The 18614-nt window shown below is 44.6% G+C and overlaps 1 protein-coding gene and 1 long non-coding RNA gene across 4 annotated transcripts in view; one reads left to right on the forward strand and one right to left on the reverse strand.

Moving 5' to 3' along the window:
• Positions 1-10553, reverse strand: part of STXBP6 (syntaxin binding protein 6) — a 233452-nt gene extending 222899 nt beyond the window's left edge. For 2 of the 3 annotated variants that reach the window (XM_050953991.1, XM_050953989.1), the window contains exon 1: positions 10462-10553. The gene's annotated coding sequence lies outside the window, so the exon portion shown is untranslated. Of the gene's footprint in view, positions 1-10271; positions 10361-10461 lie in introns of those variants that run through there. The other variant, XM_050953990.1, reaches the window with a different exon arrangement.
• The window catches only part of LOC127051570 (uncharacterized), an 894592-nt gene that overhangs the window by 397754 nt on the left and 478224 nt on the right, over positions 1-18614 (forward strand). The window lies entirely within an intron of this gene.

The following is an 18614-nucleotide window of genomic DNA, read 5'->3' on the forward strand; positions in this document are numbered from 1 at the left end:
GTCTTTGGCCCCCACTACTTCCCTTGGAAGGCTGTTCCAGAACTTCACTCCTCTAATGGTTAGAAACCTTCGTCTCATTTCAAGTCTAAACTTCCTAATATCCAGTTTGTACCCATTCGTCCTCGTGCCTACATTAGTACTAAACTTAAATAATTCCTCTCTCTCCCTAACGTTAACCCCCCTGATATATTTATATAGAGCAAGCATATCCCCCGCAGCCTTCTTTTGGCCAGGCTAAACAAGCCAAGCTCTTTGAGTCTCCTTTCATAAGGCAGGTTTTCCATTCCTCGGATCATCCTAGTAGCCAGTCTCTGGACCTGTTCCAGTTTGAATTCATCCTTCTTGAACATGGACACCAGAACTGCACACAATATTCCAGATGGGGTCTCACCAGCGCCGTATATAATGGTACTAACACCTCCTTATCCTTGCTGGAAATACCTCGCCTGATGCATCCTAATATCGCATTTGCTTTTTTAACAGCCATATCACATTGGCAGCTCATAGTCATCCTGCTATCAACCAATACCCCAAGGTCCTTCTCCTCCTCTGTCGCTTCCAACTGATGCGTCCCCAATGTATATCTAAAATTCTTATTATTAATCCCTAAGTGCATGACCTGGCACTTTTCACTATTGTATTTCATCCTATTACTATTACTCCAGTTTACAAGGTGGTCCAGATCTTCCTGAATAGTATCCCTGTCCTTCTCCGTGTTAGCAATACCTCCCAGCTTTGTGTCATCCGCAAACTTTATTAGCACATTCCCGCTCTTTGTGCCAAGGTCAGTAATAAAAAGGTTAAATAAGATCGGTCCCAAAACCGATCCTTGAGGGACTCCACTAGTGACCTCCTTCCAGCCTGACAGTTCACCCTTCAATACGACCCGCTGGAGTCTGCCCTTTAACCAGTTCCTTATCCACCTTACAACTTTCATATTCATCCCCATCTTTTCCAATTTAACTAACAGTTCCCCATGTGGAACCGTGTCAAACGCCTTACTGAAATCGAGGTAAATTAGATCTACCGCATTTCCTTTATCTAAGTAATCCGTCACCTTCTCAAAGAAGGAGATCAGATTGGTTTGGCACGATCTACCTTCAGTAAACCCATGTTGCAATTCGTCCCAATTACCATTGACCTCTATGTCCTTAACTACTTTCTCCCTTAAAATTTTTTCCAAGACCTTACATACTACAGACGTCAAGCTAACAGGCCTATAATTACCCAGATCACTTTTATTCCCTTTCTTAAAAATAGGAACTACTTTAGCAATTCTCCAGTCGTAAGGCACAACCCCCGAGTTTATCGATTGCTTAAAAATTCTCACTAACGGGCTCGCAATTTCACGTGCCAGTTCCTTTAATATCCTCGGATGCAGATTGTCCGGGCCCTCCGATTTTGTCCCATTAAGCTGTACAAGTTTGGCCTCTACCTCAGTTGCGGTAATATCCACCTCGATATCCACATTCCCGTTTATCATCCCTCCATCATCGCTAAACTCCTCACTAGTCTTATTAAAAACTGAGGCAAAGTACTTATTTAGATATTGGGCCATGCCTAGGTTATCCTTAACCTCCATTCCATCCTCAGTGTATAGCGGCCCCACTTCTTTCTTTGTTTTCTTCTTATTTATGTGGCTGTAGAACCTTTTACTATTGGTTTTGATTCCCTTTGCAAGGTCCAGTTCAATGCGGCTTTTAGCCTTCCTCACTTTATCCCTACATGTTCTGACCTCACCAAGGTAGCTTCCCTTGCTAATCCCGCCTTTCTTCCACTCCCTGTAAGCTTTCTGCTTTTTCCTAATCCCCTCTCTGAGTTGCTTGCTCATCCAGCTTGGCCTATAACTCCTGCCCATGGTTTTTTTCCCCTTTCTTGGGATGCAGGCTTCCAACAATTTCTGCAGCTGCGACTTAAAGTAATTCCAGGCCTCCTCCGCATTTAAATCCACAAGTTCCTCCGTCCAATCCACTTCCCTAAATAATTTCCTGAACTCTTTACAATTAGCCCTTGAGAAGTCGAAAACCCTAATCCCAGATCTACATTCGTTTATCCTTCCGTCTAGTTTGAACTGAATCAGCTCATGATCACTCGAAACAAGGTTGTCTCCTACCACCATTTCTTCTACGAGGTCCTCACTGCTCACCAAAACCAAATCTAAAATGGCATCCCCTCTCGTAGGTACTTCAACTACTTGATGAAGAAATCCATCCGCTATCACATCCAGAAAAATCTGACCCCTATTATTCTTGCAAGCACTCGTATTCCAGTCTATATCCGGGAAGTTGAAGTCTCCCATAATCACACATTTCCCCTTTGTGTTTACTTCATTAAGACATTAAAGAGGTCTCTATCCATATCCAAATCAGATCCCGGTGGTCTATAGCACACCCCAAGCACTATCTCAGGGGAAGCTCTAGTTGCTTTTTTACCCAGTGTGATTTTTGCCCAGACAGACTCTGTCTTATCCATACCATCGCTTCTTATTTCATTACAGTTAATCTCATCATTGATGTACAAGGCTACTCCACCACCTTTGCCTTCTTCCTGTCTTTTCTAAACAGCACATAGCCTTCAATACCTGTACTGCAGTTATGAGTACTATTCCACCAGGTTTCTGTTATTCCTATAATATCCGGTTTCACTTCCTGCACCAGTACCTCCAATTCCTCCATCTTGTTACCTAGGCTCCTCGCATTAGTGTACAGACATTTTAATTTTTGGCGTTTGGCGTCAGTGACATTCTTTCCCCCATCGTGCACAGACCTTCTACCAGCAGCATCACCCGTTAATCTGGTTTCTACTGCACTATTCCTCCTTGGATCAATTCTTTGGTCCGCAAGGGTATCCCCTCTCACTTTGTTTACTTCCCTCTCCAGGTTATATTCCGGCGTGGAGATCTCCTGAACATCTCCCAACCATCTCCCCCAACTTCCTAGTTTAAAGCTCTCTTGATGAGGTCGGCGAGCCTCCATCCTAGAATTCTATTTCCCTCCTTACTTAGATGAAGTCCATCCTGAGCGAACAGTTGTCTATCCGTAAACGCTTCCCAATGACCGTACATCCCAAAGCCCTCCTTATAACACCAATGCCTGAGCCATCTGTTGATCACCATAATCTTGTCACTCCTTCGTCGCCCTGCTCTAGGAACCGGCAGAATCCCACTGAAGATCACCTGAGCCTCGATTTCTTTGAGCGTCTTCCCCAGTCTGGCATAGTCCTCCTTGATACAGTCCAGTGAGTAACTAGCCGTATCATTCGTTCCCACATGAAGGACAATCAACGGATTCTTTTCCGCTCCTGCTAGGATCCTATTCAGCCTCAGGTCCACATCCTGTATCTTAGCCCCTGGCAGACAGCACACTCTTCTGTTCTCCCGATCAGGTCTAGTTACAGGCCTGTCTATTCTTCTCAGTAAAGAGTCTCCAATCACGTAGACTTGCCTTTTCCTGGCGACAGTGTGATTCTCCGGTCTATCCCCCACACCAGCTGGCCGCAAGTCCTCTCGATTTGTATTCGCCCTTACAATCCTCCTAGGGCTCATACTTGTTGTCGCCTCCATTGACTCCTCCCGTCCTTCTGCAGGACTAGCTGCTCGTCTCTTTTTCCTTGCCCTCTCTCCTTCAGCAGCCTGCTGTGCTCCATCTTCATTTTCCAATTCAGCAAACCTGTTCCTGAGTTCTATTTCTCCATCGCTGGCCCGTCTCTTCCTCTGCCTGGTTCTCCTAGTCACATGCTTCCACCGTCCACTTTCCTCACCCAGCAGCCCCTCCTCAGAGTTCTTTGGTCCTGCTTCTATCCGCTCGTCTGGGCTTATCCCCTGTGCCTCATCATGTCTGTGTTCCATCATTTGCTCAAACCCCCTTCTAAACTCAGCCAGAGTTTCCACCTGCATCTCCAGTCCTCTTATCTTTTCTTCCAGCAGCTCTATCAGGCGGCACTTCATGCAGACAAAACTCCTTTCAGGTGCCCCCTCCAGGACCATGTACATGCCACAGCTACTGCATCCGGTCATCCTCAGTGTGTCTCTACCTGCTGCCTCTGCCTCAATCATACCCTTCCAACTCTGTGCCTGGCAATCCACGCCTCACACCGCACCACAGGCCACCAACAAGCACTGGGCTGCTGGCAGACCCCTGCCCCTTCCCTTGTCTGACTTCCTGGTTTCTCTGCCTTGGTCTCCCCTGTAACCTCCCCCTGGAAACTCCCACTGAAACTCCCCTGTTAGTGCAGCTCTGTTTGCTGGCTCCTGTGCCGTTGCAGCTGTCTGTGCCGCTGCCTGAGTGCCTGACTCCTTTCTGGGAGGGAGGGGAAGTGGGAGCGGAGACGTGGCACTTCCCTTCTCCTCCGCCTCCCTCCCAGAAAGTCCTAAGTGCCGCCAAACAGCTGTTAAGCGTGAAGCCCTGAGAGGGAGGTGGAGGAGTGGGGAAGCACTGCATCTCCGCTCCTCCCCCTCCCTTTGAGAAAGCTGTTCGGTGGTGCTTAGGACTGTTTAGCAGTGCTTAGGACTTTCTGGGAGGGAGGGGAGGAGCGGAGACACAGACACAGTGCTTCCCCACTCCTCCCTCTCCTGCCCAGAAAGTCCTAAGCGCCGGTGGGGAAAGCACTGGGAGGGAGGGGGAGGAAGCGGAGAATTGGAACTTGTGCAGTGCTCCTTTGTAAAATCGCTGCTTTCCACAGAATCTTACAAGCAGTGGACAGAGCAGGCATCCAAATGACATTATAAGGGAGCACTGCACAACTGTAAACGCGCATGCTCCCTAATAAAGCAGCGATGTAACTTTGAAACAACATTAAGCGGGAGGACATTAAATTAAGAGTTACTGTACAGCAATCCACCATGTAAGTGGATTTGTAAACTGTCCAGAGTGTATAGCTTCAAGACACAAAATTAATTGGAAGATCTACAGATATGTCTACACTACGGGATTATTCCAATTTTACATAAACCGGTTTTGTAAAACAGATTGTATAAAGTCGAGTGCACGCGGCCACACTAAGCACATTAATTCGGTGGTGTGCGTCCATGGTCCGAGGCTAGCGTCAATTTCTGGAGTGTTGCACTGTGGGTAGCTATTCCGTAGCTATCCCATAGTTCCCACAGTCTCCCCCGCCCCTTGGAATTCTGGGTTGAGATCCCAGTGCCTGATGGGGCAAAAATCATTGTCGCAGGTGGTTCTGGGTAAATGTCGTCAGTCATTCCTTCCTCCGGGAAAGCAACGGCAGACAATCATTTCGCGCCCTTTTTCCCTGGATTGCCCAGGCAGACGCCATAGCACGGCAACCACAGAGCCCGTTCAGCCTTTTTTCTTTTTTTTACTGTCACTGTATGTGTACTGGATGTCGCTAACAGAGGCGATACTGCAGCGCTACACAGCAGCATTCACTTGCCTTTGCATGACAGCAGAGACGGTTATCAGTCATTCTGTACCGTCTGCTGCGCCATTTGAGATGATGGTTATCTGTTGTTCTGTACCGTCTGCTGCTGTCATGGGTGCCCCTGGCTGAGGTCGGCTGGGGACACAAAGACAAAAATGGGAATGACTCCCCAAGTCAATCCCTCCTTTATGGTATCTAAAAATAGAGTCAGTCCTGCCTAGAATATGGGGCAAGTGTACTAGAGAACCAGTGTATCAGAGAACCAGAGAGCACAGCTGCTCCATGTGAGATCCCGCAGAAATGATGAGCTGCATGCCATTCACGGTGGGTGCTTCTGCAACAACCCCACCCATTGCTTCCTTCCTCCCCCAACCTTCCTGGACTACCGTGGCAGTGTCCCCCCCATTTGTGTCATGAAATAAAGAATGCAGGAATAAGAAACACTGACTTGTTAGTGAGATAAAATGAGGAGGAGGCAGCTTCCAACTGCTATTAGTCCAGGCAGGACATTAAGCGGTGTGGGGGAGAGGAGCCCAGCATCCCGCTGCTATGATAGTCCAGGCAGTACAGAATCTTTTCTTTACACATGAAAGGGAGGGGGCTGATGGAGTTCAGCCCCCAGTTGCTATGATGAAGATGGTTACCAGCCGTTCTGTACCATCTACTGGGAATGACCGGGACTCATTCCTATTTTTACCCAGGCGCCCCCGGCTGGCCTCACTTGAGGCCAGCCAGGAGCACTCAGCAGATAGCAAGCATATTGTACCGTCTGCCACCGGGGAGGGAAGAGGAGCGGATACTGCTCTTTACTGCCACAGCATCGCGTCTACCAGCAGCATGCAGTAGACATAGGGTGACATTGAAAAAAAGTCAAGAAACGATTTTTTCCCCTTTTCTTTCACCGGGGGGGAAGGGGTAAATTGACGAGCTATACCCTGAACCACCCCGGACAATGTGTTTGACCCTACCAGCATTGAGAGCTCAGCCAAGAATGCAAATACTTTTCGGAGACTGCTAGGGACTGTGGGATAGCTGGAGTCCTCAGTACCCCCTCCCTCCCTCCCTCCCTCCCTCCCTCCATGAGCGTCTATTTGATTCTTTGGCTTTCCGTTACGCTTGTCACGCAGCACTGTGCTGTGGACTCTGTATCATAGCCTGGAGATTTTTTTCAAATGCTTTGGCATTTCATCTTCTTTAACGGAGCTCTGATAGAACAGATTTGTCTCCCCATACAGCGATCAGATCCAGTATCTCCCGTACGGTCCATGCTGGAGCTCTTTTTGGATTTGGGACTGCATTGCCACCCATGCTGATCAGAGCTCCACGCTGCACAAACAGGAAATGAAATTCAAAAGTTTGTGGGGCTTTTCCTGTCTACCTGGCCAGTGCATGCGAGTTCAGATTTCTTTCCAGAGCGGTCACAGTGGTGCACTGTGGGATACCACCCGGAGGCCAATACCGTCAATTTGCGGCCACACTAACCCTAATCCGATACAGTAATACCGATTTTAGCACTACTCCTCTCGTTGGGGAGGAGTACAGAAACCGATTTAAAGAGCCCTTTATATCGATATAAAGGGCCTCATTGTGTGGATGGGTACAGCGTTAAATCGGTTTAACGCTGCTAAAATCGGTTTAAACGCGTAGTGTAGACCAGGCCTACGAGTGCGTCAACTCACACACATCTTGAGCTCCACAATGTTCCTAAGGGTACGTCTAGACTACCCGCCGTATCGGCGGGTAGCGATTGATTTCTTGGGGACCGATGAGACAATCAATGAGACGCGATATATCGATCCTCGAACGCGCTCCCGTCGACTCCGGAACTCCACCAGCACGAACTGCGGTAGCGGAGTCGACAGGGGGAGCTGCGGACGTCAATCCCGTGCCATGAGGACGAGAGGTAAATCAATCTAAGATACTTCGACTTCAGCTATTCACGTAGCTGAAGTTGCGTATCTTAGATCGATTCCCCCCGCCCCCAGTGCAGACCAGCCCTAAGCTTCACAGTCTAGGAAAATTGGGTCCAGGAAACACTTGGATGTCTTTGCCATATACACTACAGAATTGTACAGCTAATGTGATATTAAGACTATGGCAGCCTTCTGCCTTCTGCTCTCCATCAAATCCGGGGGGGGGGGGGGGGGGGAAGACATACCAAAGCTGAGATGCAAACATTTTTGTCCAACACTGCTGAGAACAGCCTTAAACAAACCACTCTCTGATGTGCAAATGCCAAAGTTGGGCAGGAGGGGAGAGAGAAAAATCCACCACTACTTTAGATAGCTTCAGAATACACCCAAAAAAAATTAGAGCGATAACAGTAGTTACAGTTTTTCTATCTAGATTCATCAGTGAACAGGCTTTTATTTATTTAACTCTAGAGAGCATGTACATAACATGTAGAAAATGGACCTGACATGTTTGTTTGTTACCACTCCCTCTCTCCCAATAAAAAACCCCAAACAGGGACAAAGTACATTCACCTCCTCTTATTTGTTTCTGAATGCTATAGTGTAACCTATTAAACACAACAAAGACAATGCAGAATTCATAAACTTCTCAGGGAACATTTCTCTTTTAAAGTTCAACTGGCCAAAATATACAAAGTTTGAAGTATCATGGGAGATTACAAAGAACACCAAAAAAAAAACCAATCAGATAAGAACTCCCTAAACAGCTAATTATTGTCAACCCATCGTCTGTTTTCAACATGTACTGCTGAAAAATCATGAACCTCCTCACAGGAAAATAAGCTGAACTGAGTCTGAGGTACAAGAAAAAAAATCTACTTATCTGAAAAAGGCCCTAAGAACACATCATTATGTAATCTCTGAATGCAAACACTGTAACTTTCATTTTAATGCAAATTTTCATTTTACTGATCAGGATCTTTGACCCGGAGGCAAAGAGACATATCAACAACTCCAGGAAGTTTGTCTGTAGGACTAATTCTTAGAGATAATGGCTTCCACATTCCCCCATCACATTCCTCCCTTGGCTGAAAGAGCTGTTAAATTATCTAGTCTTGACAAAAAGTGAGGAAAGAGCTTCCTATTTGAACATCTACATGGTTATACCATCACTGGGGTTTCTTTTCTGTTGTCTCCTTCAAGGGGAATTTATTTTCTTTTTGGGGACAGTGGTCAAATGACATTAGAATAGCTATCTACACCTACAAAGAACACTGTCATTAAGACAACACAGGAAAATTACAGAGATGGAGGGTGGGGGAAACTGTCTTTTGCTAAATGTCCAGTGCTGTTTAGTCATCCAGTTTAAACAATGCTATGCCTGTTCCTTTCCTGTCACCTAAAGGACAGAAGAAGAGAGACAGGAGGTTTGAATGACCTCCTCCACAGAAGTGTGCTGCAGCCTTGATTAGATACACCTAGCAGAGGAGACTCAAGGTAATGCATTGCCCTTCCTCCAATTTCAGTAAGGAAAGATGGAAGAGTCTGTTCTTCCTTTTGAATAGGAACAGCAGAATACCTGAGGAGATGCCAGCACTCTTCTTGTCAGATGACCTAGGATGAGAGATTCTTAAGAATTTCTCTGTTAAACTGCAGAGTATTGAATTTGTTAATTTCTTCGTTAAATTGCAGAGAGTGTTGATAACATCACCTCTGCCTCACAATAAAGTTAGACAAAGGATAAAATGAAGGCATTCCTGAGAGATCATTCACATTAGCAGAGATTGGACATTCAGGTGACTAACTTAAGCCACAAAAGGTAGACAGGGAAGGAACAGAATGACAAAAAATTTTGTTTTAAATGCAAAGATTCCATTGCAGTGTTTTGGATCTTAACAGCACCACTGAATGAGGCTTACAAATCTAGTGGCACTGTTCACCCTAGGTGAAAAGGAAAACAGTGAACAGGCAACATAAAGGTGAACAAATGTAACCTTGCCAATCAAGTGTATTGTTTTAACATTTTATAAGAAACACACAAAGCAGTTTAAACCATTATATACTTATTTTTATCCTTATCTTTATTCCTTTAAGAATCTCACCAGTAGGAGATGAGGGAAAATGACCATTTCTAGACTGCATAAGCATATCTGGAACAATTCCCTACTAGCAGTCTCTACCTTTAACATCCCTTCTCTGCTATAGGAAAAGCATATTCAGTTACTGAGCAGAAAGATCCCAAGAAGGGGGGAAGGTGAAGACCACAGGAGCCTTCTCTCCCGCTCTTCTTCTTGTCCGCTTTCAAAGCCTTAGAGTGTAGAGGCCAAGGGTAGACAAACTGGGTCACACTCTGATCTTGGTTACGCCAATAGCTCCAGGGACGCTGTCCTGATTTCTACGGGAGCTGCCGCCAACTCCAAACTCTGAGCTGAGGTGTCCGCCTTCCCAGCCCCCAACCCCCACGCAAAGATCTCACCCCATCCCGTGTAACTAGCAAACAAAACACTTTGCAAGAAAAACAAAAGCCACAATCAGACACTAGAAACCCAAACTATCCGCTTGTAAATATTTAACTTTTGCTGCAGTAAATACCAACGCAGAAATGCCGTCAGGCTATATGGCTCCGAACCCCCTGACTGCAATGGGAACTGTAACACGGACATCAAGGGGACAGGATCTGGCCCTTAAAAAGGCCCCATCCCAGGCTGCTCTCTCCAAGCCAGAGCATGATCGCAACACGTAACAATGTGGTTTTCCTAGAAGGAAAGCCGGACTGCGTTTACACTGGGATAACGAGCCCCAGCGCGGCCACAAAACCTCCCCAACCCTTCCAGGATTGGCATATGTGGGCTTCCAGAGGCGGTTTAATCCTTCACTCTCGGGGCTGCTACTTCTTCATACTTCGCGGGAGAACATCGCCCGGCAGCTTCCAAACCCAGCACACCCGGAAAAAGCGAACTCAGCGGGGCGGCCACTCACCGGAGCCTCTGCACAACATGAACTTCAGGGCAGCTCAACTGCCTGACACAGGCTACTGCTGCCAGCAAGTTACACTGGAAATAGCAAAGCCTCCCCCGCCCTCCAGCAACTACTGCAGCTGCAGCAGCCCTGCCACGTCTAACTCCCGGCTGCAGCGGGGCAAAGCAGCAGTAGCCGCGGGCAGACCTACCTTTGTGCCCGGATCCTGACGCTGCTCTCCGGGCTGCGCGCGTTCTGCTGCCGGATCCAGTACTCACTCACTGAATCTCAGCGGCCGGGCGGCCACCCAGCTGTCAGCCCAGAAGCGTGAGTGCAGCCTCACGTGCGGGTGCTGAGCCAATCCAGAGCGCGAACTGCTCCCCCACACACACCCCCTTCCCAGCACATGCGAACTGCGATCGCTCCAAGAGCTCACTTCGGGTTTGGGACTTTCCAGCGGAGGGAGAAGGTGCCGGATCCCAAATGAGCAAGGTTGAGAAAAGCTAAAGGAAGACTGATTGCCTTGAAATCGACAAAGAGAAATCAAGGAGAGTTACGTGCCTAAATACCTTTCAGGATCTGGGCCTTAGACCCAGTAACGCTGTGGTTAAAAATTGGAGCTGGCCAAAAAAATCTATCCAAATTTTTTTGCCCCCAACAAAATGGCTATTTTGACAAAACAGAAACTTTCCCAAAAAAGTCCATTAAAAAGGCACAGGTTTTGAGTAAAAAAGGTATAATATTTTGCTTTTTCAACGGAAACCTATTTTAAACAAAAACATTTTTGCTTTAGACAAAATTTCGCAATCTGCACTATAGTAATTGCAGGATGTGGCCTTTGTTGACTTCCCAGAAAAGGAGATTTATTGGTACAGGAGCAGCTTAGAGGAATAGAGTCTTAAGCAAACACCTATGAACGTGAGTGGCTTCACAAATGAGTTGCATTCAGGGAGACAACTGGCATGTTTGCAGGGCTGGGTCTTAAGTGTGGAATTAAAAATTTTTTGAAGAGATTTGAAATCCAAACAACATGGAATTCATTTAGAAAATGTAATTCTAGTTTTCTGTGTCATAAGCTTCACAATACTAAATTTGCTGAGAAAAGTTGACATTATACCCATCTAGTGACAGAATGCAAATCAGTATGGGAAGGAATTTTTGCCTTATTGAATGAATTCAGGGACTGAATCTTAAACAGCAATGGATAATGTTATGGTAGGAAGAACAGTAACTACCAATGTAGGCCCTGATCCTACAACTTTTTCTGTCTGCATGGAGCTTCCGTTTTAAGGTCCACCTGCCTGGAACAGCTTGCAGGATCAAGACCATATTTTGCTACAGTACTTGTCAAATTATTTTGATTATTAAATGAGAAGATTTGTCCTACTTTTGGCGTGTCCTATGTGACATGACATTAGCATACAATGTCACTGTGACATCAGTCCCAATTCAACGTTTAAAAACAGGTAAACCAGCTAGAATGAAAATCTTCTTGATCTGTTTTTATGTCTATAATGTTAAGAGGGTATTTTGTAATGTTTTCAGTTGCATTTTTTTTTACAGCATTTCAGGAGAGCTAGTATTTAACTATACAGTTTTAGTCATGAGTTTTATATTTACAATCATTTTATCTAACAGTGCACACTAAGAGTTCACTAGCCACTTAGTTCAGTTTTGCTTCTTAATCAACTATATTTCCCACTAAAGTTAAGTGAAGCTTAATCATCAATCATTAGAGGGCAGGATTGGGCCCTGTATCATTACAATCTGTTAAATTTTCATTCATTTAGGACTCAATCCAACATCCATAGAATCTATGGAATGACTCCCATAAATTTCAGAGTTTTGGATGGGGGCTGTGGAAAACATCCAACCTAGCTGACTCTGTGTTAGACTCGGTAACAGAACCTCTTCCAAGTGTCTGACCTTCTACCATTATGTACTGGGGACCTGTTATTTTTCATTTGGCCAGCACCGACCCGTTTTCCCTGTAGCATGAGGTTAAACTCTCAGATCAGGTCCTTTCTTTCTGAGACTCTCATTGCCAATACAGCCAGCTGTTTCCAGCACTCACAGTTTTTTGATCTAATGCACAGCTTTGGAAGAAAGCCAAGGGCAACTGGCCAGGACTTCCAAAAGGGTAAAGCCACAAGCAACCAGCCAAAGAAGCTAGCCCTCCTCACATTGCTATAAAATGCAATATTGCTGATACCAAGAAATCACAGGACAGGCCTCAAAAACGATGAGATTGGCTTAAAAATTATGAGATTTTTTCAAAATAATAAATGTATACATTTTTATTTGCTTTCTGGTTTTCTAAGCTTTTAAGGTACATCTGGGTCACATTTTCAGACTGTTCTCTTCAACAACGAGTGCTAGAAACTTGAAATCAATGAAATTGAGGAGCCTACATATCTTTGAGGGTCTAGGCCTTGCTTCTTTTTAAAAATGAAAGCTAAGATTTCACGTAATTTCATCATTTCAGGAGTGGAGAAAAACATCAAATATCACAAGCACTGACAATACTGAAAATAGCAGTTTTCAGCCCTATTTTATCAGCTCTCTACTTTTTTCTTCCTTCATTTCTAGTTCTTTCCCTCATTTGTTCCCTTTACAATTTTTATATGCCAAGCCGAGAGGTCAGTGTTATATTTTATGCTTAAAAGCTGCATCCCAAGTTCAGCTGCTACTCTTCTCACCTGCAGTCTTACTGCCAGCTGTTACCCATATCTTTCAAATGTTCTTCATTTTTACCTCCATCGTCTATTGACCTTATGATATCTCCCATTCATTAGTTAATTATTGATATCAGAAATGTTGAATCATGAAGTTCTGTTTTGCATGCTTAAGAAATTAATCATCTGTCATCAGCACTATTACTTTTGTCATAGGCTTAATTTTGTGCCTGTGTTCCACACTTGGGCATTGCCAGACTGAGCTGTATTATGTGGCCTACCTGTGGCTCTCTTTCCACAATTGGAGAAGTTCATTTGAAAGTACAGATTCAGAACACCGAGGCTGTCCAAGGGACTTAGGCCCCAATCCTGCAAAGATTTAGGCACACACATCGTTTTGAACGTAGGGGGACAACTCAACTGGTAAGTTACTCTTGTGCCTAAGGGTTTGCAGGACAAGGGCATTACAGCCAAACTCTACCCTGACCTGTGCTTTCTGTTTCCCCATGAAGTCACTGAGACTGTTCTGAGTATCTGAGAGCAGGGTCTAGTCTTTACTACAGAAGAAGCAGGGAGACTCAAGCAGGGCTGGTGCAACCCATTAGGCGACTTAAATGGTCTCCTAAGGCGCTAGCATTGGGTGGGGGGCATTTTGGGTCCTTCGGCGGTGGGTGGATCTTCGGCCGCCCTGGTTGTCATCGGCATTTAGGCGGAGGGAGCTGGGGCAGGGGGGCACGGGGAGGGCCGCCTGCAGCACGTAAGGGGGGAAGCGGTGGCATGCAGGGGAACTCCCCGCCCCGGCTCATCTCTGCTCCATCTCCTCCTCTGAGCATGCTGCCCTGCTCTGCTTCTCTCCCTCCCAGGCTTGCGGCGCCAAACAGCTGATTGGCGCCACGAGCCTGGGAGGTGGGAGAAGTGGAGTGGTGACGGCATGCTCGAGGAGGAGGCAGAGCAGAGGTGAGTTGGGGCGGGGAGCTGCCGCACGGCTCCCTTGGCCGAGGGGGAGCTGCTGCGGGGGGGGGGGGGGCACCACAGAGCGGAGGGGGGGGAGGGCACCACAGGGCGGAGGGCGGGTGGAAAGCTGCCACTGGGCTCGGGGATGGGTGGAGCGCAAGGTAGAAGTTTCGCCTAGGGCGCGAAACATCCTTGCCCCACCCTGGACTCAGGGAAGAGCTGCTAGAGACTTTACTCTTCCTCCAGCAGCAGGAAGTCTTGGAAGCTGCTACGTGGTCCACCCCCTCTTCCAGAAGATGACAGCATACTGGGGAAAGCCACTCACAGCTTATTCCTGGCCCGTGGGAACAAAATTTCTTTCCTCTTCTTCCTGGGGATCACCTACTTCCTCCCATTGCATTAGACCTTATTGCGTCACCTCGGTGACTCTCAGTGCCTTTTTAGGGAAGAGGATGGAAGGATATAATGTGAAGAATCTGTTGCATTATCCATTTCAGCATTTGTGGTGTTTAGTAGAAATGTTAGTCATTTCTGCTCCTTTTATTTCTCTCTCTGTGGAAGGACTTATTTTTGGCGAGTGTGGAAGAACACTGATAAGATGCAGCACTAAGAAGCAATTCATATTAATAAGTAGCACTGTGGAGACTCTGTTGTGCCATTGCACAGCCCATACAATAGTAGATAAGCAATCTTGTAAAACAAGTCTGGTGTTCCATCAAGGGAATCTGGTGTGGCAGCATGCTAAAACAGAGGAGAGATGCTTCAATACTTTTAATATCCACAAGAATCTAACATACAGAGAACAGCATTGTTATGCATGATAGTTTTCCCTTGGCATATGATTTTTAAAATCCGTATTGTGCAAAATGAAATACTATCAACATTTAGAATAATCTTTGTCATCTTTTTGTTCCTTCGATCTCCTCACTTTTATCTTCTTCTGCTTACTCTTTCCACATTTGTATTCTAATGATATCCCTAACTGACAGTTCAGGTGTATCCGAATATCAGGGAGGGAGGGAGAGGAATTACTTAAGCTTAGTACCAATGTGGACGCAAGAACAAATGGATATAAGCTGGACATTAGGAAGTTTAGACTTGAAATTAGACAAAGGTTTCCAACCGTTAGAGGAGTGAAATTCTGGAACAGCCTTCCAAGGGGAGCAATGGGGGCAAAAGACATATCTGGCTTCAAGACTAAGCTGATAAGTTTATGGAGGGGATGGGATAACCTAATTTTGGCAATTAATTGATCTTTGATTATTAGCAGGTAAATATGCCCAATGGTCTGTGATGAGATGTTATATGGGGTGGGATCTGAATTACTACAGAGAATTCTTTCCTGGGTGCTGGCTGGTGAGTCTTGCCCCCATGCTCAGGGTTTAGCTGATCGCCATATTTAGGGTTGGGAAGGAATTTTCCTCCAGGGCCCTGGAGTTTTTTGCCTTCCTCTGCAGCATGGGGCAGAGGTCACTTGCTGGAGGATTCCCTGCACCTTGGGGTCTTTAAACCACGATTTGAGGACTTCAGTAGCTCAGACATAGGTTAGAGGTTTGTTACAGGAGTGGGTGGGTGAGATTCTGTGGCCTGCATTGTGCAGGAGGTCAGACTAGATGATCATAATGGTCCCTTCTGACCTTAAGTCTATGAATCTATGAAACTCTTACCTCCAACTGAACATCAAAAGTGTAACTATATGTAAGTACTTTCCAAAACAATGGGCCTGATTCTCCTCTCACAATAGTTTTTTATTGATATAATGCCATTGACCTTTCTGGAGTAACTCTGGATTTTGGATAGTATTAAGAGGAAGAGTATGGCCCTAAACTTTTCATTATGAAAATCGGAAGAAGAAATGTGATTTGGGTATGAATATGAGCTATGGAAAGCTCTGACTGGCTATCAGTTATAGGTTTTAGAAAATGGAAACATTTTATTTGTTCTGATTGGTTCAGCTGTTAATTGCAAGGCTTGCTTTACCAACTGATGGATCTAGGTATAACAACATTTCTGAGTGACAGGGAAGTTTATTATACATGGCTGTGATGTCACGTGCCTTCTTGACTGATACCTTAACAATGCTTTTAATTTGCCCACACATATTCTAATATGATGTGTAATAAGGCAAGGTAAATACTACATAAAATTATATACCTTTGCATGGCACGCCTTTCTGTTAATCATTACTAAATGGTTATTGTCATAGCCATGTGGAGACACTAGTTATGTATCACTGGTAGAATCTAAATAAGGACTTAGACACAGATATGTTTGCATAACAATTTGTTGCACTTTTATGTTTTAGTGGTTTTGACTGAGGATATGGGGGTGTCTCAAACACTTATAACCTAATCATTTGAATTCATAAAAAAACAATCTTCCTATCAGTGCAGAATGGAGGAAAAAGTGGACCATGCTAGACAGATTACTGTAGAGTATATATTAAATATGTATAATGTTTTATTGGCTCTGTGGTATCTTTTAAATTGTTTTCCAGTTTAACTAATGCAAACATACTCCTTTTCTCGAAGGGAACTGGCTTGTCCAATTGAAAGTACAGCTTTGAACTGAAAGAACACTAAGAGTCTGATGGGTATCAGAAATCCAGCTGATGACAGAAAACATACAGCATAACATAAATACATGAAAGAAGGAAGAGAGTGTTGAAATAGCTTTCTTAAATCCGGTAGCCACATTTTATTGGTATTACAGTAGTGCCTTCCACATTGCTTCTGAAGAGCCAAGTTTCACTTTGACATCAATTTTCACAGGTGCAAATGACAACATTAAGATATCTAACCTTACCAGCAGTGTATGACAGAAGTCTCCGTGCTGCCTGTTGTGCCGACAGCTGATTGCAGGCATTAGTGGACATTCTTCAGAAAAAGTTCCTATTTTCTAAAAATAATTTATAAGCCAGAGTCTTACATAGTCTTGTGAGAAAAAGAAATCCACAAAGAATCATGCTGGAAATGTAATGCTTTAGAGCAGGGGTAGGCAACTTATGGCACACGTGCCAAAGGCAGCACGGGGGAGCTGATTTTCAGTGGCACTCACACTGCCCTGAGGACACCGGTCTGGGGGGCTCTGCATTTTAATTTAATTTTAAATTAAGTTTCTTAAACATTTTAAAAGCTTTATTTACTTTATATACACTAATAGTTTAGTTATATATTACAGACTTCTAGAAAGAGACCTTCTAAAAATGTTAAAATGTATTACCGGCACTCGAAACCTTAAATTAGATTGAATAAATGATGACTTGGCACAGCACTTCTGAAAGGTTGCTGACCCCTGTTTTAGAGCAAGCTATTAATGCCACGGAAGCTATCTTTTATAGAATCATAGAATATCAGGGTTGGAAGGGATCTCAGGAGGTCATCTAGTCTAGCCCCCTGCTCAAAGCTGGACCAATCCCCAAATTGTCCACTCAAGGAGTGAACTCTCAACCCTGGGTTTAGCAAGCCAATGCTCAAACCACTGAGCTATCCCTCCCCAGTTATAGCTGGAGAGATCATATCAAAAATCCATAAATGGGACATCACTGCAAGAATAATTTCTGTTGATATCAGTGAGCGTTCTGGATGTGAACTGAGGGCAATATGTTGCCCTAAGTATTAGAGCAATAGGTACTTTTCAAGCATGAAAACTATATGAAATTCCTTTAATAGAAAGCTTGATTGTCTGGCAGTTTAAATTCAGAATCAAGTCAAATAAAATCTTATCACTTTACTCCTAATCACTGTCCAAACTTCAATTCTCACAATATGCTGTGAAGTCAGAATTATCTTCTGAATTTTATAGACGGGACAGTGAGGTATAGAGATGTTAGGAATCACCACAGGACATACCAAGTTAGGTATGTTACACATCGCGCCACCGAGTGGCTAAACTGTATAATACAGTTTAGCATTTAGTTACTGCCCAAGACTGAGCCAATGCAACTCCCGCCACACTGCTAGTTGTAGCCCACTCGCTCAAGCAGGGCTAGCATGTGTCTATCTGCTAGCACTGAGAAGCATATTCTCAGTTGCAGTGTAGACCTACAGTAAGTAGCATTAGAATCAGGGAACTGGCTCCCTGACATCACACCATCCCCACACCCATGCTAAGCAGATCCACGGCACAAGAGAGAAGCAGCCTCAAATTGCCATTCAAAATTGTATAAGAAACTAATATTGTACAATAACTCATTTTAATTCATTATCATACTATATTTTTTTAAACTGCAACTAAAGAAACAGAAAAGGTGCAAAGAGGCATTTTATTGTAGATCAGCAATTTAACAACTGCTGAGGATTCTACTTTGTGTGTTAGTATAATCCACCTCAGCCCAGAGACACTCATGCTTTTGATGCTGATATTGGAACTCTAAGATATCGCTCTGACTAAAACATTCCAGCTCATCTCCATCTCTCAAAAGGATTCTGGAATTAAAACTTTCATCCAATTACACACAGCAGCTCAGCCAGCATCAACCAGAAATCAGAAAATAAAAGCTAACAACATGCAGGAATTCATGAGAAGCTTCAAGATCCTGCCAAACTCCACTCTCTGGGACTAAACATTATTGTTTTAATGATTATGTTTACCTATGCTTCCACAGCCAGTTTTGACAAAGATACAAGAAGACAGTTAAGAAAAACTGTTCCAGGAACAGTTGTGCACAGCAACTTCCTGAATTATTTTGTTACCTTCATTATGTCTAAAAATACTTTAAAATAGCGTAGACGTG

The sequence above is a fragment of the Gopherus flavomarginatus genome, chromosome 5 (genome assembly GCF_025201925.1).
Source record: "Gopherus flavomarginatus isolate rGopFla2 chromosome 5, rGopFla2.mat.asm, whole genome shotgun sequence".
Taxonomy (NCBI): domain Eukaryota; kingdom Metazoa; phylum Chordata; order Testudines; family Testudinidae; genus Gopherus; species Gopherus flavomarginatus.